The 22,801-nt window shown below is 41.3% G+C and overlaps 1 protein-coding gene across 4 annotated transcripts in view; it reads right to left on the bottom strand.

Moving 5' to 3' along the window:
* The window catches only part of LOC147301524 (tumor necrosis factor receptor superfamily member 14-like), a 62,748-nt gene extending 40,645 nt beyond the window's left edge, over positions 1 to 22,103 (bottom strand). For 3 of the 4 annotated variants that reach the window (XM_086284684.1, XM_086284685.1, XM_086284682.1), the window contains exon 1: positions 1,854 to 2,119. The gene's annotated coding sequence lies outside the window, so the exon portion shown is untranslated. Of the gene's footprint in view, positions 1 to 1,853; positions 2,120 to 21,843 lie in introns of those variants that run through there. The other variant, XM_086284683.1, reaches the window with a different exon arrangement.
* Between the last annotated feature and the right edge of the window lie 698 nt (positions 22,104 to 22,801).

Below are 22,801 nucleotides of genomic sequence, written 5' to 3'. Positions count from 1 at the left end.
TTTGTTTTGTGAATGAAGAGCACTTTTTGGGAGAAAGCAAAGTGAATGTTACATTTTGTTTGTTTAAAGACACCATTGTTGCTATTTATTTGAAATGTTTTGTTAACTTTTCCTTAATTTTATATGTTTGCACATTTCATTTCTTGTTAAATGCTATTGATTGTATGACCTCTACAACTTTATTTTGCAATTTTTTTTATTAAAAGGTCTTCAAATGAAGAAATTTGTGTTTTTCATTGATATACATAAATTAGTAAATGTGAAATTGCTATACAAGTCAAAAAATATGGAAATAATCGATAATCGAATCAAATCGAAATCGAATCGGATTGAAAAATTAATCATTAGATTAATCGATGCATCGAAAAATTAATCGCTAGATTCATCGATTAGGAAAATAATCGTTTTGCCCAGCCCTAGTCCAAACTAGGATGCCATGCTCTGACTGCAGATGTTGTGCCAAAAACTGATGTTCTGGTAAAAAACAATTTCTGGTATTTGCTAAAAACTGACTGCCACATTTTAACCGTTGTAAAGGACATGTTGGCCCATAATCTGTGAAACATATGTCAAACATCTTTAGTCCTAAACAACATTCCTGTCACAGGGTAGAAGCTTCAGTCATGTTTTAGCAAAGTGACTTTTATATATGCTTTATTTAACCAGCTAAAGTCTCTTTGACATTAAATATTTCTTCTTTAAGAGAGATCAGGCCAAGAGGGCAACAGACAAGCCAACAAATATAAGTTCTATGAAGATCATTTAGGTGGACAACAAAGAGTGGACTGACTGTAATGCAGGTGCACTAACACAGAGTCATACAGATACTTGGAGCCAGGTCATTTCTTTCTTTAATATATAACCCCGTCATAAATCCTGTTGACCACAGCCTATTTAACAACACACACACAGAAATCATGTTTTAGCACAACACTGTGTGCACATGGACCCCCAGATATCAGGTGTAACAGTCCGATCTAAGCTGGGAGGAGACATAACACCAGCTCTCAGCTCACAGCTCACATTTTACTTCAACTCTGAGCAGACTTATTAATCTCTGTTTAGACCTGACACTTACAGACAGGTCTGACTAGTTGTGCAGGTCACACTGTCTACAGGTTTATACAGGCTCTGTTATCACAGCAAGATGAGTCCAAAGTTCAAAGTCAAACAGTTGAGTGTACGAGTTAAACTGTAACATGAATCCATCGATCATTGATCCCAGAATATGCCTATAATAATTTGAATGCACTGATTCATATAGAGTGTATAACCACAGAGCAGAGACCACACACAGCAGCTTGTATAAGGAATCACTGACACTACTGTAGTAATAAGTAGACACAGTATCATTACAGCTGCACCACCCACACAGCTACACTCGATGTTGTTCACACGCAACCTCCCTCTTGCCTGTTATTTATTCCTGCTGTTCTACTATTTTATATTTTACTGTGGATCATCCACGTGTAATAACAAGACCAAACACAGGGCTAATTCTACCGTCTGTCTCTAGGACAATGTAACAAAGCTCAGTAACTGAGACTGTAGCGTAAACCAGCGATTCCACAGAATAACAGAAACAAGCTGTAATATATATTTATCATGGTACGTGTCAAGCACTATGACAGTTACTGAGACTGCTGCTCTGACTCTTTGAACACTAACATGAACAAAAACAACGGCCGCCATGTTTATCTGTGAAGGAAAAAGTGACGCAGCTGTGAATGAAGCTCATTCTACTGCTGTGTGAACTAAATCACCGCTGTGGATCTGAGAGGAGACCTTCACAGCCTTCTTCACACTCTGAACATCATCTTCACATAGCGTTTACACTCAATCAGGACACTTACCGTCTCCGCCAACTCTTACATGGATCCTCGGACTTAGGACGTTAGGATCAAGATCACGTGACACACACAGAGCACGTCGTCCTCACGAATTAGAGACATACACGAATCAGTATCATTATTTTTATTTAAACTCGCGGCTCTGCATTTAACTCTCTACTACGTCTACACTAATCCAGATAAATTTGAAACCAGCATTTTCGTCTAAAAACGCTCCCCGTCTACACTATCAGGTTCAATCGTTTTCTTCCACAACGACAACGCTTACGTCCCTGTACTGCGCATGCGTGAAACGTAAGACGATCCAACCTGCCGTTTCCCCCAGCCCCTCCCCCCTAAAACCTTTATTTAAACATCAGTACAATACAAAGTAAAATTAAACAGTTCTAACTTCAAGGTATTGTACTTACAGAAATTGTAAACCATAAACAAACAAACAAACAAACAAACATCAGAACCTACCTACATTATACATATGCTAGGGGGAGAAGTTTAACTGATTAAGCCAAAGTGTAAAGTGATTGAAGGATCTTCATTTTGTCAAATACAACCATAGTTTTTACATTTTTGGGGTTAGTAGTGTTCTTTATTGAATTAAGATATTGCAAAAGCTCATAGGCGTATACATAAAAAGAGGAATTTCTTCCTAAACATTTGGATTTGTGAATATGAAATTTAGCCATTAAGATTAACAAGTTAATCATATCTGTTATCAATGTTGAACTGTCTTTGGTTTTTGTGGAGACCAAATAATACATATTTCCATAACAGTGCAAATCCTTTAAATATATTTTCTGAGATAAAGACATATAATCTCTGCCAGAAGTCTTGTACAAGGTGACAAAACCAAAAAAAGATGTATAGTCGATTCCAACGCTGCTGAGGCATTTGGGAAGTCCGAGCCACTTCTTAACCTAGGAGCTCACTAGCCTCTCTAGTCGATTGGCATGATTGAGTGAGACCTTGTACATTGTCAACAGCCACAGTAGTCTGGGTAATAACCCAAACTGGAAACACCAGAGCTTCAGTTTCCCTGGGAGTGCAGTGTTGTTAATCTGCTTGAGGTCATCAGCCAAGTTCTGCCTTAGCTGTTCTAGTTGCCACATATCATTGAGGTCTGCATTATACCACCGTCCCAGGCTCTTTATGGGCTTCTCTAAGACTGTTGGAATTGGTTCTCCACTGATATAGAATTGCTCGGCTGTCAGTTTTCCTTTTATGATGGAGGTGCTGCGAGATTTACTTGGCTTAAACTCCATTCTTGCCCATTCTATGTTTTCCTGGAGCTTCTGTAGCGATCGCCTAGTACATGGTTTTGTTGTTGTAATGTTGGTCATGTCATCCATGTAGGCCCTAATGGGAGGAAGACAAAGGCCACTCTTGTGTCTCTCATCTTCCACTACCCACCGGGATGCCCGCATGACCGACTCCATTGCCATGATAAATGCCTGAGGGGAAATTGTGCAGCCTGCCATAACTCCAATTTCCAGGTGCTGCCAGGCTGTGGTGGTGTTTTCAGCTGTCACACAAAACTGTAAATCCTGAAAGTAAGTCGTGACCAGTCCTGTGATGTGGTTTGGTACGCTGAAATAGTTGAAGGCCATCCACAAGATCTTGTGCGGAACTGACCCAAAGGCGTTGGCAAGGTCTAAAAAGACCACCACGTTACAATGCCGAACAGTGGATTTTGCCTGTAGCACAGATGTGGCTGGGGTCCACTTCTTCCCCGTTGCTAGGGTGGGAGCAGTGCCTCTCACTATGGGGTCCCGGGAGTCCGTGAGTGACATCTCAAGCCTCACTTTTGCACATTTAAACTCCTCAACCAGGCTAGGGATAGGCAATGACAGTATCCATTTTTAATGTATATTTTTTAAAACATTATTTTAGTCTCATCAACTGGGAATTTAAACCTCCATTTGTATGACCACTGTTCTTTTCCTGTGATTGCCCCCAGTACTTTCTTTACCAAAAAGTCTAACCCTTTTCCTCTTGCCCATGTTCCCCCATCTTCTGCAAAATACGAAAACTCCATTCCACTCACTATGTTCTTAAACACATCATCATTTATCAACAATGAAAACAATAATGGGCTAAATATGCTCCCTTGTGGTGTTCCATTTTCTACCGGCAAACTCTCCCAATCCTTACCATTATTTGTCTTCCTTCCAAAAAATTCTTAATCCATCTGAACATTCAATCATTTACACCCATTTCCCTAATTTTAATTAATAGACCATCCCTCCAAATCATATCATATGCTTTCTGTATATCAAAAAAAGACCTCTTTCCAGCTCTTTGAAATGCTGCAGCAAAATGTGGAGGAAAAGCGCCGAGATTATTAAATGGACTGACAATAAGGTGTAGTTGTTGCTGCGAGTAACACAAGAGTACAAAATTGCAAAGGTGAGCGAGAATATAAGGTCTGTCCCAAAACCTAGGCTGCATCCTTCGGAAGCCGCATTTGAAGTCCGATTACGTCACATCCAGGCAACAAAGGCTTGTTAAAAAATTATTAATAACACAAAAGGTTTTCTAAAAGCTTCAGTTCATTAACCATGTGATGCAGATCTACAGCTGGTTTTTGGCCATAAACTTTACAGATGAGAAGAAGGTGCAGAGTTCTTTGTGAAAAGTGAAAAAGGATGGCTTTGTTTTCAGAAATCAACATTCATGAATGAAGAATTTATACATAATAATTATTACATTTAAGACATTTTCAAGTGTCTTTTCTTTTCTTTGACATCCAAAAATAATATAATTTTTAGAAAATTCAAGTGTGTTTAGAATCTTTGGGAAAAGCCAGTAGTGCACATCATCCCACAGGACTTTACAGTATATACAAATTCGTAAAATAAATGTTCTGTTGATTCTTTATTCCTCAGTTGTGTTATTATCAATAGCAAAATGATGTCTGAGAAATTCTTTGTTAGGGTAAACACCTGAGAGGATTTTGCAATAGACCTTAGCTTTTGGAGGAATAGGAAGTTCTAGGTCATTTGTTCTGATTTCTTTCTTTTGATCACAGGTGAACAGTTGTGAAATTAAATTTAGATTGGATCCATATCTGTAAAGAGCATAAGTGAATAATTCTAATAATTCAAATTTTAGAGTTGTTTGAGACGGTTAGCTGCAATGTTGTGCCCATTTACTAAAAGTCCAGGGAGGTCAGGGGCTGTATAGTCAGGGTTTTGAAAGAGATTATGTGCCGTACAAAGAATGTTTGGAGGGATAGCCTTAATAATTTTTTCAAACCCTTTGTTGTTTATTTGCAAGTTATGATTGGCACAAAAATCTTCAAATTAAATATTACCTCTATCATTTAACAAATGCATTACTGGCCAGATGCCTTTTTCTTACCATTTTTGCACAAAGATCGATTTGTTCCTAACTTTTACCTAACGATAGTTCCACAGGGGAGTATTGTGTGGGCTATAATTATGTTTTTATATTAAATGGTAAATGGCCTGTATTTGTATAGCGCTTTACTAGTCCCTAAGGACCCCAAAGCGCTTTACACAACCACTCATCCACCCATTCACACACACACTGGTGATGGCAAGCTACATAGTAGCAGCCTCGCCACTGACAGAGGCGAGGCTGCCGGACACTGGTGCCACTGGGCCCTCTGACCACCACCAGTAGGCAACGGGTGAAGTGTCTTGCTCAAGGACACAACGACCGAGACTGTCAAAGCCGGGGCTCGAACCGGCAACCTTCCGTTTACAAGGCGAACGCCCAACTCTTGAGCCACGATCGCCCGAGGATAACACTTGCTGGTGAAAGGAAGAAAGCTTTATGAGGAGTTTTTTTTAATGTCAAAACTGCATCCAAGTAAAAGATTAATACCGCTTAGATCTGAAAATATTTTGTTTGGAATATGAAACCACTGGCTATTTTGATTTCTTAAAAATGACCTGAGCCAATTTATTTTTTGGGTGCCATTTAAACTGTCAAATTCAATAGCTTGCGATCCTCCATCTTTAAACTGTTCGACTAAATTACCTAATATAGTGGGTTTTTCACTTCCATATAAAATCAAAGTTTAGCTGGTTAATAGATTTGATTGCTGATTTAGGTACACCTAACATATATATTCTGCCCAGAATGGATAAGTCTCTGTGTGCCCACTTATTTAAATGAGTTCTACAATTGTGCATTTTCTCCCAAATATTAAGGTTTTCTAACTCAGTCCTATTTTAATTATATACATACCCAAATATTTGACAATGGATTTTACAGGGATATTAAAAGTGTTAGATATACAGGGTGGGCCATTTATATGGATACACCGTAATAACATGGGAATGGTTGGTGATATTAAAATCCTGTTTGTGGCACATTAGTATATGTGAGGGGGCAAACTCCTCAAGATGGGTGGTGACCATGGTGGCCATTTAGAAGTTGGCCATCTTGGATACAACTTTAGTTTTTTTCAATAGGAAGAGGGCCATGTGACACATCAAACTTATTGGTAATGTCACAAGAAAAACAAGGTCTCCTGATCTGACCCCCTTAGACTTTTATCTTTGGGGACATCTGAAGGCAATTGTCTATGGTGTGAAGATGCGAGATGTGCAGCACCTGAAACTACGGATACTGGATGCCTGTGCTGGCAATTCTCCTGCGGTGCTGATATCAGTGTGTGAAGAGTGGGAGAAGAGGGTTGCATTGACAATCCAACACAATGGGCAGCACACTGAACACGTGTTATGTGGTCAGAAACTTGTAAATAACTCATGAAAGAATATAGTTACATTGAAACCAAGCACACCATTGTTTTTCTTGTGACATTACCAATAAGTTTGATGTGTCACATGGCCCTCTTCCTATTGAAAAAACAAAAGTTGTATCCAAGATCGCCGACTTCTAAATGGCCACCATGGTCACCACTAGTGATGTGTGGATCGATCCTGAAATATCGATTCATCTGATACCAATGATTTATGTTCTAGAATCGATTGTCACATTAAAATATCAATATTTTAGTAATTTAGGGTAAATTTGTAGTTTATCGTTAACAGGAACACAGTGGAAAGAAACTATAACATTCGGATTATCTACATTCAAAGGAACTACTTCCTCTTCCGCCTTTCATTGTCATGTGCGAAATACGGCTGTATAAATGTCTCGTAGCCCCTTGGCGTGCGCACTCACAACAATGGCTGAGAGTAATTGTGCGGACGTATTTGACCTCCACAAACAGCTGAGACGTGGTTTGCGATACATGTGGCAAAAAAGTGAGGTGTTGTGGCCATACTTGCCAACCTTGAGACCTCAGAATTAGCGAGACATTCAAAAGGGCTGTTGGGGGGTGATAAATGCATTTTACAGTGTTTATTTAAAGGATAAAATACGTTAAATGTCACCGTTATTATTGGCCGGCCCGGAAACAGCGGGGGTGTCCAAATTCAGAGGCTGCTTCCACCTGAGGACCCGGCCTTCGCGGTCTAAAGAAAGCCGGGTAGTACGTCACGTGCTCCCTCGGTGGAGTAGAACTCTGCCGTCTGCTCCTTGCTATCTAAAATATAACCGGGCGCTGGCGTGAACTCTCAACCGTCTCACATTTTGTTTAATTAGTTTTCTGTTTGACGTTTATTCAGCTGTGTGAAAACCCCGGAGGAACCCTTCCGAGTGATTAATAAAATTAAATTTAATCTAATCTAATAACTTTAATCTCAGCCAAACCGATTTGCTCACGAACAAAGAAAACACTGAAAAAGCCAAACAATAACATTTTTAAGTTATCAAAGTGTCACGACTGCCGAGGCGAGCCGTGTGGAGTTGGAAGAAGGACCCAAGATGCAGGCAGTGGATGAAATGCTAGTGAGGTTTATTAACAAAGGTGTAGTGGCAAACAAGCAGTGGGGCATGACAAATAACTAAAGACACCTAAACTGGGAGAACTAAAAATAACAGACCTGGGAGCATACAACAAAGGGGACGAGAAGCAGAGAGACACAGACGAGGAACAGGACACCGCGGGACACAGACTGACACAGGGTAACGCAGACGAACCAGCAACAGGTAGGAGAACACACAGGGCTTAAATACACACACCAGTAATCAGGGGATGAGAGACAGGAGGGCAACACGGCTGGGAGGAATCAGAGCTGACGGGACAGGGGAAACGTAAACTGAACACACTCACATCAGACAGAGACCTTCATAATAAAACAGGAAACTAACAGACACAGAACCAGACAGGACACTGAACATGACAGGCGGACTCATAAGTAGACACAATAACACCATGGACAGACAGAGGGAACACAGAGAAGTGGGAGCAGGCAGGCAAAGAGCAGAAACCTAACAAATGGCAAAATCACACCAGAATACATACTCAGAATGAACAAAAGCATAAGGAAACACAAAACACTGAGTCCTCAGACTCAGGACCATGACACAAAGTGACTTATATATCATGTTTAACCCGAGTAGCGAAAGACCGCGGAGGTTTGAAAACGATGTGTCGGTCGGCTCAGATATTTGAAGTTTACACAGCTACATTCTCACCTGAAAATATGTTAAAAGTTTTTTTGCGACCCAGAAAGAGAAATAAGAGTAATATTAAAACTAAGTCGCCGCCGCCATTGTTGGAAACTGGAATTGGCTGGGCCGCGCTATGAGTTCTGCAACATGGTTTTTCAATTTTGTTGTCCAGGTGGAAAATCGGGAGAAATTCGGGAGAATGGTGGCTCCGGGAGATTTTCGGGAGGGGCACTGAAATTCAGGATTCTCCCGGAAAAATCGGGAGGGTTTGCCTGTATGGTTGTGGCAACATCACTAACCTTGTCAAACACCTCAGAGTAAATCATATCACAGAATATGATGAGCGTATGTTGAGACGAACTGAAGAGGAGGAGAGGGACAGGTGCTGCTAGGCCGAGACAGACGTCTCTCACTGAGTCCTTTAGTGCTGCAGGCAGGCAAGGTGTTCAAATAGCGCACAACTTCAGTTTTTTTTATTTCTATATGATGAACTCTGCATTATTAAGTGATAAGAACAAGTAATCTGGTGTCCTGTAATCATTATGATGCTATAATTTGAGATACAATAAATAAAATACGTTTTTGTACAAAGTATCGTATCGGATCAGTATCGTCGATACCACCCTGAATATTACTTGGTATCGGATCGGAAAGGAAATCAGTGGTATCGCACATCATTAGTCACCACCCATCTTGGGGAGTTTGCCCCCTCACATATACTAATGTGCCACAAACAGCACTTTAATATCACCAACCATTCCCATGTTATTACGGTGTATCCATATAAAAGGCAAGATCTCACATTTGTTTATGTTCAGTTTTAGCCCTGAAGCTTTTGAGAAATTTTCAATGATTTGTAGAATTTTGGGGATTTCAAACAAGTTTTTTAAGAAAATGGTTGTGTCATCGGCTAACTGGCTGATAGAGAGCTCTTCACACACACACACACACACACACACACACACACACACACACACACACACACACACACACATATATATAAGTGTGGCCAGTGTTGGGGAGTAACGGAATACATGAGTAACTGTATTCCGTTACAGTTACCGTTTAAAAAGGTGGTATTTAGAATACAGTTACTTTGTTGAAATAAATGGATTACACGGTGGTACTTCCCTGTTTCATATTGTGGCGGGTCAGAACTGTTTGGGTTTTGTTTGACATCTACGTTCTGTTGTTCCAGGCGGCAGTTACCGTTCTCATGGTTACAGGGTAACGCTCTCTCCGAGACTGTGTGTTTCCTGGGTGAGAGAGCGCCTTTTTGTTGTTGTTGTCATGCTAAGCTAATCCGGTCGTTAAGTCTGACGTCACTAGCCGTGTCTGGGCCTAAACTCCGCTGCAGGTCCATATATCAAACGATCACTATGGCATTACTGAGAGTTGAAAAACTGTCTAAAGTCTTTCATCTTTAATAAAATGATCAGCGTTCTGCTCTACCAGGTGTAACAATTGAGTTTAACATCCAGGCATCCATGAAAACGGAATTTATGACATTTAACGGAGTTAGAAGTTAGCAGGAATTTAGCTCGCTAGCTTCTATCTAAATACAATATAGCATGTCCTGACTGCGGGGTTTTGGAAACAAATTAAAACGTACAGCTCTGTTATCACTTCCAACATAAATGAAGACAGAAAACTAAACAGCAGTGATGTTTGTAGGGTTACTGAAGTTTGGCTAGCTGGTATATAATGATGTGCTACGTGACCGCTAGCGACACAGCTATGTTAGCATAATATAAACAAGCAAACTTTTTTTCCACTCGATAAAAGTTAACGTGAGTGTTCTCGGTGGTCAGGAACAAATGTAATCGCATGGCAGGATGCTGTAAAAGGACCAAACTTCAGCCAGGAGAACAACTGAGATAATCCATCCACAATACGAGGTTAGTCATTCATATACTGCTGCATGGGCTGGGCTGTAGTTACATCCTAAGGTTTTAAAAACTGAGCTTAAATAAATGATTAGCGGTAATAAAAGCCGAGGGAGGTCAACAGTGATCACTGACTGTTTTAGGAGCTTTTTGAGATTAAATAGAAGAAAATACAAAACATTAAACATGTTAACTGTCATGAACTGGCTGTGTGGAGGCAGATGAGGACCCAAACGCAAAACTCACGGAGACAGGAACTGAACTCAAAATCATTGCTTTATTGCAGGCCTTTAAAACGAAACAGAACTAAACTGGGAATACTAACAGAAGACCGAGGGAACACAGAAAGACACACAGGTTCTGGGAGGAGACATTGATGACGCGACACTGAACTGAGGGAGACATGCACATAAATACACAGAGGGTTAACAAGGGAAGTGGGAGCACACGGGGAACACAGCTGACACAGATAATCATAACGAGACAGGGCAGGAGTGAACACAACATGACGCATACTGACGAGAGACTGTCAAAGTAAAACAGGAAGTACACAGAGGTTCAGACAGGAGGAGAGAGAGCACGGGGACAACACAGACATAACGGGCTGGGGAAAACATGGAATAAAACACAAGGAGAGACGAGGGCTCACAGATACACAGGGGCACACAGGAGGTAACCAAATAAGGAACATCTTAACTAAATAACATAGGAACATAAATAGGGAACAAAATACAAAACACACAAAAACTAAGAATACTGGGCCAACATGGCCCAGGACCATGACAGTTAACAACACAAAAGCCATATTAAACGCAGACTACTTTAGGCCCGAAAGTAGGATTCGTCACGTCATCACTTAACGGATAGGCAGAATGCTAAAGGCAGACCTTCCCAAAGTGTGGGGCCCGCCCCCTAGCGGGGGGGGGGGGGGGGGGGGGGTGCGCAGAGGGGGCATGCCATGAAAAGGGAAAAAAAAAAAACAACAACAACGCTTGGACACTGCTAGCACGGGGTACCCACAGAAACGCAAAGCAGGAGATGAAGCATAGCTGCATATGTTTCCAAACCAACTTCATTCTAAGCCAAAGACTAGAAAATATGGTGAAGCCTGCACAAGTGCCAAGGTAGGTCTCCCCTGCAGAATTGATTTTCCCTTTGTCAGGAGCATGCGGTGGGCTCTTCAAATCACAGACAAACAGTATCCCACATTCTTGATTTTTAGTTCACAAACACTTGTTATAATAACTAATCCTGACATTTTGGAAATGTTAGCTCTTTATACAGTAAAGTTACAGCGGGATACAAATAATATCAGGCCGTTCCTTCCACGATTTGTTCCTCCTGTCTAAATCATGGACTAACAGTATCCCACAGTTGTTTATTTTTAAACCCATTTTGCACAGAGAGGCATTTTTTGAAAAATGTATTGATAGCAATGTTGAATATTATTACACAGGAATAAAACAACTACATGTAAAATAATTACACCGTGACGCCTCTGCCTTCCTAAATGAAGGGACAGTAACTGCGTGTGTATATGTAAGCATTTAAAACCTGAAGATAGAGACAAAATACTTTTAATCTGACTATCTGCTATTCTGCAATTCATCTCATGTAAACAATAACGTGGCACACAGCATGACGTGAAAAAAGGAACATACCTTTGACACTGGGTGATGAACTCTGTATTCCTTGTCCACACCTAAATGCAAAAAAGGAGTTTTAAAAAATCTCAGTTTTCGGTGATTCCAAACGCCGTTTACGTGTGGACGAAACAGCTGCGTTTTCAAAAATAGCCGTGTAGGTGCGGACGTAGCGTAAAAGAGTTAGTAGTTTATTTTCTTACTACCTGCAGATTACTTGTATTTGCTTAATTGTTTACTAAATGTTTGAGGTGTGAAATAAACCGCAATGGAGCAAAATATGGGTGTGTGTGGTTGGAGGATATGTGCACGCGGGGGCACGAACATTTTTCTTGTAAAACAAAGGGGGGCCCAGCAAGAAAAGTTTGGGAACCACTGCACTAAAGAGTCATCACAGACATATACATGAAGGAAAAACATCACAGTGAAAACTGAACCATGTTAGTCATGATAAAGTCAACATTCATGTGATCAGTCACAGACCAAATCAAAGCAGACAGCTCAGCTGATAAGCAAACGACTGTACAAGGGCTGCTGGGTAATGTAGTTCCATAATAAAAGGGCATTCTCTACAGTAACTTGCAAAGACCACCGAGTTGGGTTCAAACGTGTTTTTACACCAGAGCTCAGTCACAGAGCACGTTAGAGACAGAGGAGAAAATCTTTCATTTCTCTGATTAGTCTGAGATTTCCTGGACAAACGTACATGTCTTATGATCTGAGGCTGGTACAGACTTCCTGTTAGACCTTTAAGTCTCATTATAGAGAAGGTTTCACACACCACAGATGTTCTCCTGGGCCTTTGTCCAAAATCCAAAACCGGAACAGTGAAGAGAGTGACATCATCATTTAGGTGGAGCAAGAGAGGCAGAAAATCAATCAAAGATGAAGACTTCCTCATGAAAAGCTCAGACAGGCTGTAGAGGACAGCCTCAGATTTTTTCAAGCTCAACTTCACTGTAGCTCTTTGAATGTTGGAACTTTGTCTTCTTCATCGCTGACCAATCACAGCACAGACAGGAACAACCCACAGACCAGACTGATCACATGATCTGCTCACTGTGGGCACTGTTTTTAAGGTATTGCTAAGTTTAAAAAAATAGCATATCACAAATAATATTTACAAATGTGGCACACAGGCTGGATCCGTTTTATATATTTAACTGATCACACACCAGTGTCCCTCACACATTTAAATGTGTTAATATTCTCTTGCTGCATTTGATGCACAAAAATAAAATCATGAAAAATATTGTAAAAATATGTAATGTTCTAATAATACTAATTATTACAACAAACTAAAAGTTCACATTTACAAACCACAAAGTGTGACAGTGCGAACAAGACAACCCTGTGACTGACCAGCATAACCGCTGAGGTACAGCATGTGCAGTACACTAAAAAACTATGTTTATGAAGTCATCGTGCCACCTCACCGTCTCGTAACCATAGATACTTAAAACTCAGGCATTAAGGAAACAAAGGCTCTAAAATGTTTTACATTTTACTCGAAGTGTTGACGGAAAGGAATTTAAATATCAGTTTCTGTCTGAACACGTGAGAGGTTTTCAGGAAAGAGAAACTTTACAGACATAAAACTAATTAGCCAATCATGCAGCAGTAACTCAGTTTGTTCATGCATGTAGACAGAACAAACAGCACTGAGAATCAAACCGAGCATAAGAATGGGGAAGATATTGTCATGTGAACACCAATAGAACTCTGAGGAGCATTTCCTTCTTGAATCTACAAAGAATTTTTTTAAAAGGGTCCAGCCCGGTACTATTATACTATTAGGTACATTAGGTGTACCTAATGAAGTGGCCAGTGAGTGTAGTAGTGATGGCTTGTTTGTAAAAGCCAAACAGAAAACAGAAAACTTCAGCATTTTCTGAATAGCTTTGGGTCTGCTGATGATAAAGATGATGATGATTATCTAAGACTGCTTAGTTCATGGTCATGCGGGTGGATCTAACACCAGCTGTCAAAGGACAAAATAACTCACCTTGATTTTAACTCTAAAGGAAAAAAAGTGAATTACAGACTTAATCTGTGGTTGTAGTCTGTACACGTGGAAGTTGCTGGAGAAGCAGAAAGCTTTGCAGCACTGTTCTATGAGTTTATTCAGATGAAGTGACTTCATAACACATGGCAGGAAGTACAGGCTACTGTAAGACAGGTATTAAATTCAGTTCTTTGCATTCTTTTGCGGCAAAGAAAGACTGGGCTCAGGGTGGTCAAAGCTCTAAAACTGATCTTTATTTTACATTCCCAGGAACGGAGAGCTCTTAGGCGCTATCATGCACCCACAGCTCTGAAAACATCACAAGGTGAATGTGTATATGTCTAGTTCAGCTACGTCACACCCTAAGTTTCGATCAAAAGAACTCCTAACATGGTACCAGTTCCTCTTTCTTTGTGTCTCACTTCCTTTGCAGCTCTGCTCTAAACTTCCCCTTTCTAAAGTCTGTTGCCAGGGCGACCTGTCACCCTCTGACATAGTTTACACTCAAAGTTGGCCCTCTCTTATTAAAATACATAAAACAATATATTCAGCAAATAAGCATTAAGAATATATATTTAAATCCCAACAGACCCCTTTTTAACTAATTCTATTAGTTAACCTAATTAACTGACTCCCTCAATAACTACTGTGAACTAAAAACAGATATAATTAGCTGTTTTCTTGTAAAAGGTCCTACATTACTTTTGTCACTCTTTGGAAACAGACTCTATAGAGTTACTTTCAGATATAAAGGTTGAAATTACACATAATTACAGAGTACTTGCACCTTAGTCACAGCTCATATTATAAAGTGTTACCGATCATATGAACTATATCTGAAAAATATTTATATTAAAGTGCAAAGAGTAGAATCAAACTCTAATCTAAAAAGTCAGGGGTGATTCTAGCAGTGGCAGAGCGGGGGGGTGGCTTACTGGGCTTAAGCCCGGGTTGTTTTTTCAGAAGCCCGGGGTCTTTTGGAGTGTAATTTGTTAGTTAGATGCCTGACTGACAACTGTATGAAACAAAAACTACACACAATATTCGAAGCACATAGTGCACACTGTGGAATTTACGACTGTGCGTAAATCCCCCCTAATATTGGTATGATCCGAGCTCAGGCACTAAGCGACTGTGTGAGGGGGCGGGGGGAGCTGCTGCCTGTTGGAGAAACGCCGCCAGGCAGACAGAGGAGAACTGAAGTTTGACCAGGTACCAAAGCAAATCATTCGTACTGGACAAATAATGTAAACATGACGGTGTATCACGAAAGATTGATATCAAACTGATCACTTGACCCATATTATGTTATTTGCTCTTCAAGTGAATCAACAAATGGAGAAATGAAAAGCCGATCAACAACAATGCTGTTTCTTTAGAGAGTCTTTGCTTACATGTGTGTTTATTTCATATTTTCAGTTTTTTCCCTCCACGGCTAAATAAATCGGTTTCAGTAATGCACTGATATACAAGAATGGACATAAGGAGCTTCTTTCAAAGAAAAAACTCTGGAAGATGTTATTTTATATATTATGCTTTGTATGATGTTCAGTATATTTCTATGCAAAACAAGGGGAATTTCAATACACAGCAGTATATTCACAGTTTAAACCAGATATTTACATACACAAAACACAAGAACATTTTTTTACTGTCCAACATCAATTTAGAGTAAACTTGTTTTGTTTTGGATAAATAAACATTGAAATATCTTTTGAATTATTTAAATGTCAGAATAAAGAGAGACAGAGTTGTCTATTTTTTTATCACTTTCATCAAATTTAGGAGTACATATACACTAACTTTATTGTTAATTAATAAGAAAACTGCAGACGATTCCATTCTGAGCTGAAGAAGCTTCTGATAGGTTAGTAGAGTCCATGTGAGTAAATTGGTGGCACACCTGTGGATGCATATAAGGCAAACACAGAGCCTGTTTCTTTGACATGGGAAAACCAAGAGATATCAACCAAAACACCAGGAAAAGAATTGTGGAGCTCCATAAGTGTGGCTCAATTTTGAATACAATTTGGTGCCATTTGCAATTAAGAAATACAGATAGTTTCTCTCTTTACTCTTAAAGTTAACAAATATGTTTTTTATATTTATCAATCTAAAAAAAATAACATTTAGTCTGATTTGTTACAATTAAAATAAGTGTTTGTGTTTTGATCTGAAGAGTGTGTAAATATCTGGTTTCAACTGTATATTTGATGATGTTAGTGTTTGGCTTGATTGTCAGCACAAAGAGGGAGAGAGAGGAACAGAGAGGGAGAGAGAGGAACAGAGAGAGGAACAGAGAGGGAACAAGAGCAGGTGAGACACACATGTTAGTCAAATGGTTGTTTGCCAAAACTCATCAGAACATGTATCTCATACCTAGTGTTTCTTTTTATGTTTGCTATTTTTCAAATTCTATATTTATTAAGTTATGCAGGCTTGTTTGCACAACAAGGCTAAATAATTATATAAACTTTTCTGAATCTAAATAGTGTACTTTGGTAGAATTAAAAAATAAGTGTAGTGCAAGTCTATGATGATTTTGAGTGTTTTGATCCTGGTTCTGTCTTGGTTAAGTCCTAAAGTAGTCCTGTTTTAATTCCCGATCAGTTCTGGGTCTGGTTGAATTGGGGTTTAGTCCCTGTGTCTTGATACAACCCTGATTTTGTTCTGCTGCTTAACTAAAAAAAGAGTTTAAGATGTCCTGGATATGTGATATATTTTTTTTCCTATATGAAACTATTCTTTTTTTGAAAAAACTGAAAGCACAGCCTAATAAATCTCTCATTCACCCCCTCCCCCCAGTCCCACATGCATACTACCCTTTAGGGCTAAGCCCCGGGTGTATCAAATGTCTGGCTCCGCCTCTGGATTCTAGGATGAAACCTTTGCAGATGTAGTCATCCCTTTTCACATTTGCACACTTTAGTTCAGGTGTGTGCACATAACAGTGTTACCTTCAGTTTAACAGTAAACAGGTGAGAAAGCTGCTTTCATATTACAGTCTCAGAATTCATATAAACCCTTCAAATTCAACCCTTCCCACCCGTGTGTCATCATCTAGCTCTTCTGCCTCTGCTAAAACACAGTTTTACTGCAATACTTTTAGCTGATTTATTTTGTTTTGCACTTTGCACATTTTATTTGTTCTTAGGTCATTTATTGTGGAAATTCTCATGTAGGAACTATTGTACTGCATGTTGGTTCCACTAGTGCACCTGTGTAAGTACCACCGAACAGAGGCAGCAATATAACATAGCTAACATTAACAGTGCAGTGTACAATGTACATAACTAATGTCACATAACTTTGCCTACATGTGGCCAACAGTAATGTGTTAAAGTTATGTGACATTAGTGATGTTTGTACTAACTTGGTTTTAAAGCCTTTATTTTAAAATATACGCTGTTCAATAGTCGACCTTAATCTTACAGAGAATGTGATGATTTTATGGATAATTAAAGTCAGTCATATATCCACAAACACAACAAGCTGAAAGTCAGTGATGCTGCTCGGTTTGCAGTCCTGAATATCACAGCACAAGCAGGATTCAAAGCACTGTTTATCAGGGTCCTGGGTCTCCTGACCCAGCGTTTTAGTTCATTGTGATTTTTGTATTATTGTACTTGGTGTGAGTTTCTATGGTTTCTAGTTTCGATCCCTTGCCCTTCATGTTTCTCTGTGTCCCCTCTGTTCTGTGTAAGTCTGTGTCTGCATGTTTAAGTTCCCCTCTGTGTCTCTCGGTTCTTAGAGTCCTCTGCCTTATGGTTTATGTCTCTGTTTTTCTTAGTTGCTGTCTCCACTGTGTCAAGTTCGCGTCTCTGTGTGATCCTTCCTGTTTTACTTTGTAGGTCCGTGTCTTATGTGAATGTGTCCTGCTTTGCTTGTCTCGTCAGTTCTAATTTCCCCCAGCTGTGCTCTCCTTCTGTGTCTCATTCTCCTCGTTACTTCCCAGTGTATTTAGTCCCTGTGTTTCTCTGAGTCAGTGTTGCGTCGTACCCTCAACAAGCTGTGTGTATTTTGCCTCCGTGTTGCCAGTGTTTTGTTTCCAGTTCCAGTTCAGTGTTTTGTGTTTTAGTCCACCAGCGTTTTTGTTTGTCCTTTGGTGAGTTTAGTTTAGTAAGAGGTTTTCCCAGCAATAAAGCTGCGCTTTAAGTTGAACTTCTGTGTCTGAGTCCTGCATTTTGGATCCACCACTCCTGCTTGCCTGCCTGCCACACAGCCAACCATGACAGAACGACGCAACCATCAAATGGATCCTGCGGACTCACGGTCTCAGTATCTCGCGCAGTTGTGGAATTACTGCCGGGAAGTAATCCACGCTGAGGACACCCCCAAGAGACTCCTTCAGGTGGTCTTTTTTGACAACTTTTTGTCTTCCACCCTCTGCACAGCTGGTTTTTTGGACATTAACAGATTAAAACAACTAATAACAGCTCTGAGAGCCAGGATATGCTTCGAACTGTTTGGCATGGGCGGTCCAGGCACGGTAGAGTCAGCTACCCTCCTGGAAGCCCTCGCTGCCTGGTATTCTCAGCATCAGCATCTGTTCCCATCAAGCCTTATCACTAAATCATTCCATCCTCCCTTAAGAGAGGGACTGCATCCTCGTTGCCTTCACCCCAGTACACCAGCGTCACCTGTGTCTCCAGCAGCTCAGCTCCCAGTGTCACCTGCCCCGCAGCCTCCCTCAGCTCGGTTAGCTGCCCCGCAGCCTCCCCCAGTAGCTCCAGTGCCGCCTGTAGCGCAGGCCCCAGTAGCGCCAGTGCCGCCTGTAGCGCAGGCCCCAGTAGCTCCAGTGCCGCCTGTAGCGCAGGCCCCAGTAGCTCCAGTGCCGCCTGTAGCGCAGGCCCCAGTAGCTCCAGTGCCGCCTGTAGCGCAGGCCCCAGTAGCTCCAGTGCCCCCGCTACCCGTAACTCTGGCTCCAGTAATAGTGGTCTCACACACTCACTCCATGCATGGAGAAAGTATAATTTTACCTCAAGGTGCTTTTTGTAATTCAGCCGCCTTTGGCACAGTTTGCCGCTCCAGGGCTTCCCCAGAGGCTAGGTCCCAGTCCTCAGCTGATTCTGGACCCCTGGAGTTTAAGCAGCCACCCGAGGGACCGCTCCGGCCTTCGTGTCCTGTTTCTGCTGGAGGGTCCGAGGGACTGCTCCGGCCTTCGTCTCGTGTCTCCGCTGGAGGGTCCGAGGGACCGCTCCGGCCTTCGTTTCCTGTTTCCGCTGGAGGGTCCGAGGGACCGCTCCGGCCTTTGGCTCCTGTTTCAGCTGGGGGGCCCGAGGAGCCCGTCCAGCAGCCTTCCTCGTCAGCTGGTGGTTCCGGAGAACCACACCGGCCTCATGCCTCGTCGGCTGGAGGGTCCGAGGGGCCCGTTCAGCCTCCCGTCTCCGCTGGAGGGTCCGAGGGGCCCGTTCAGCCTCCCGTCTCCGCTGGAGGGTCCGAGGAGCCAGTCCAGCCGCCACCTGCGGCCGCTTCGTCGTCGCCTGGTCCAGCTTCATCCGAGTCTTCGTCCTCGTCTGATTCAGCTTCATCCGAGTCTTCGTCCTCGTCTGGTTCAGCTTCATCCGAGTCATCATCCGAGTCTGGTCCGGCGTCATCCGAGTCTTCGTCCTCGTCTGGTCCAGCTTCATCCGAGTCTTCGTCCTCGCCTGGTCCGGCTTCAGCCTGTGCTTCGCCTGGTCCAGCCTCATCAGAGCCTTCGGCCTCGTCTGGTCCAGCCTTCTTGGCCTTAAGACAACAATTCTGATGGCTAAAGATCCAAACGGGACACAAAAAAAAAAAAAAAAATTGATCACAAGACCAGTAATGTTGTGGGGGGTGAGCTGGACACCCTTAGGGTGGTGGTGGAGAGGCGCAGAGTGCCTGTGGTTATGTCTTTACAACTCCTCCATCTAATGCACAGTACCCACTGCAATAGTTTCTGTCATGGCTACTGAACGGACTCACGCGCAGACAGTTCTTTCAAGGAAACAAAAAGGGGATTTATTTACAATAGGGATCACCTTAGTGCAAAATATATGTACAGTGAGTTGGGAGGGGGTCCAGGGCTCCAGGGAGAGAAGGGGGGGGGGGAATCCACACACACGCAGTAAGTGATTCAGTAAGCAAACCTGTACCTCGGGATATTTAAATAAGCATCACCGGGATTCAGCACTCCTACAAATTAAATTAGTCATAGATTTTAGTCATTTAAAAAGTAGGATAACTATTTAATAAAATAAATGTGTGTATTTACTGTACTGCCAGGCCAGAACTCATTACAGGTTCCCACCCTTGGCCCATGTACCTGCGATCTATTCGTCTCCTGCTGCTCATTAACTTGATTTTAAGTGTGCCTTATAGTGCGGAAAATACGGTACACAGAAATATAAAAGAAACAAACTAGAAACTTAAAAAAAGAAAATGAAAGCACAGATAAGCATCTGCTTTTAAAAGTGACTGAATGATATCGAGTCATTTTGACATGTTAACAACATCACAAGGTAAAAGCCTCAATCAATTTCTTGCAGGTTGTCTTATATCTGTCTTTTATTTACACATGAAACATTTATCTTTTAAAGAAATTTGGCCAATAGGACAGCTGAAATTGCAACACCCATCTATTCTCTTCTGCTTATCACTATCAGGATTGTGGGGGGCTAACCACCACGCCACCCTGAGATATTTCAACATATGCAAGATAATACTTCTGTGAAGACAATTCATGTGGCAAACAAGGACTGGATTGATTATAATGTCGATTCAATAATGCAGAGTAATACAGATATTTGCAGTCAGGTCATTTCTTTCTTTTACATATAACCCTGTCTTTTTCCCTTCAGGCTTAGAGGGAACATTCTCTGCCCGGTGATGTAGGGTCCTGATTACTCCAGGTTTGTGTTCTAGAGGTTGGAAGGAGTTGGTCGTCAAAGGAGCTTGCAAAGAAAAGCGTCTGGACTTCTTTAAGAAGTTAAAGAAGTCCAGACGCTTTTCTTTGCAAGCTCCTTTGACTACGATGACCTGGATGACTGAGAACCTTCACAGACGAAGGAGTTGGTCACTCTTTCGAGTATGCCAATGTTCACATTTTGGACAGAGAGGACAGATGGTTTGAAAGAGGACTAAAAGAAGGCATCTATGTCCACTGTGAACGACCATCTTTGAACAGAGGCGGTGGTTTACGACACCAACTGTCTGCCATCTATAATACAGTTTTGAGATCCCTTCCCAGGCGCCTTTAGGCCCACTCACATCCAGGGCCATCTGACTGCAGGAAATCAAATAATAGGGTGGGGCTAGGTTTCACAATGAGCTCACACAAAACCTTCCAGACACTTTTCTTTCCAAGCTCCTTAGACCCTGTCATAAATTCTGTTGACCCCTGCCTATTTCATCCTCTGAAGCATAACCTGTCGCTGGCATTGCACAGGTGTTTTTCTTTAACATTTGTAACTCTCCTACCTCCTGAACTATTTGCTCAGTTGGAAGAATTCCAATTCCTGAGAGCAACAATCCCAGGCATGATGTGACAACACCCCCGCAAAGATGAGGGTTGGTTCAGAGGAGAGAGTAAGTGTGATGGAGCTCCACAGAAATGTTACACATAGAAAACTACATGCAATTACCTTTTAGCAAAGAACTGTGTGTACATGCACTTACAGAAACTCGGGTGTAACAGTCAGATCTGAGCTGGGAGGAAACAGTTGAACTGTGTCAGCAGCTTCAGTCTAACTTTGGAATCACACAATATAAAACCAGCTCTCTGATCATACTTCTCTTTATTTTAACCTCTTCAAGTCTAAACACATTTACTAGCACTGACACAAACAGACAGGTCTGACCCGTTTCAGTGTTTGGATATCACTCTAACCCTCCACAGTCCACTGGTTTATACAGGCTCTGGTATCACATGATCAGAGCAGCAGTTCAAACAGCACAGTAGTATACAGCACAGTAGTATACAACACTACTGTGTCCACATTAGTACTCACCGAGTAGGTTAGAAGCTGTATTTGGGAAGCTGTAAATCAGCGGTATCCAGGAAGAGAAGATCTGGGAGAATCCAAGCCTGTTTTTCCACTGTTACTGTACTGACACCGCTTTGTATCCAGATCTTTTTCTATTCTACAGACTACAGCAGCACAACCCACATAGCTACACTCTACTTTTAATGCAGGAATCCCAACTATATCACAAGTAAATTAGGACTAACAGTGTGAAACCTTCACACTGCCAGCTACACAGAGTTTCTAAAGGGCGATAAAGGAGGAGGAGGGAGGAGCTAAAGAGCTCTGTCTGTGGTAAACAGTCCGCTGATCTCTGCCTTAGATTGAATTATTTCTCATGTTTTTGCAATGAATTCTCTTTTAAATTTGACAAACAGAGGGCATAGTAGTGTAACTTATCTTATATTTATGTCCTTCGAGTTACCAATGAAGATGTTAAATACTGTGTAAAGTGATGAGTGGCAGACTATATCATAACACTTACTATAAAACTATATTTTGTTTATATCCCTGTATAACTTCTATCATGCATGTGAACAGGCCTACCATAAAGTCTTTTATTTTGAAATTATTTCAGAGAATAACTAATAACCAGGGGATTTCAGATGATTTGTTAACTTAAGAGTCAAACAGACACATTTTTACTTTCTGTTTCCATTTGACTGTTAAAGGTCAGATTCTGGTCATAAAAACACTGAATGATCTACAAAAATTTACATCCAAAGTCCAAAAGTCCAAATGACTCCTTCCTCAATATTTGATCGTCAGACTGAAAAGGAGATTTGAAAGATAATTAAACTGAGTAAAAGATCCTAAAGGCTGCCACAGCTCCAGCCCATTTGATTCTATGACACCTCTTTGAAGACTTCCTGCTGGTCTTTATTTCATGTCTTTATCCTCTGTTTGTTCACTTTTTATGTTTCCTTTATGTGTGTTTATCCAC

The sequence above is a fragment of the Aulonocara sp. 'chitande type north' Nkhata Bay genome, linkage group LG23, assembly GCF_057382095.1.
Source record: "Aulonocara sp. 'chitande type north' Nkhata Bay isolate Kocher_YH1m ecotype deep benthic linkage group LG23, A_spYH_male_GT1.1, whole genome shotgun sequence".
Lineage (NCBI taxonomy): Eukaryota > Metazoa > Chordata > Actinopteri > Cichliformes > Cichlidae > Aulonocara > Aulonocara sp. 'chitande type north' Nkhata Bay.
This window is presented reverse-complemented; position numbering and strand designations above follow the sequence as displayed.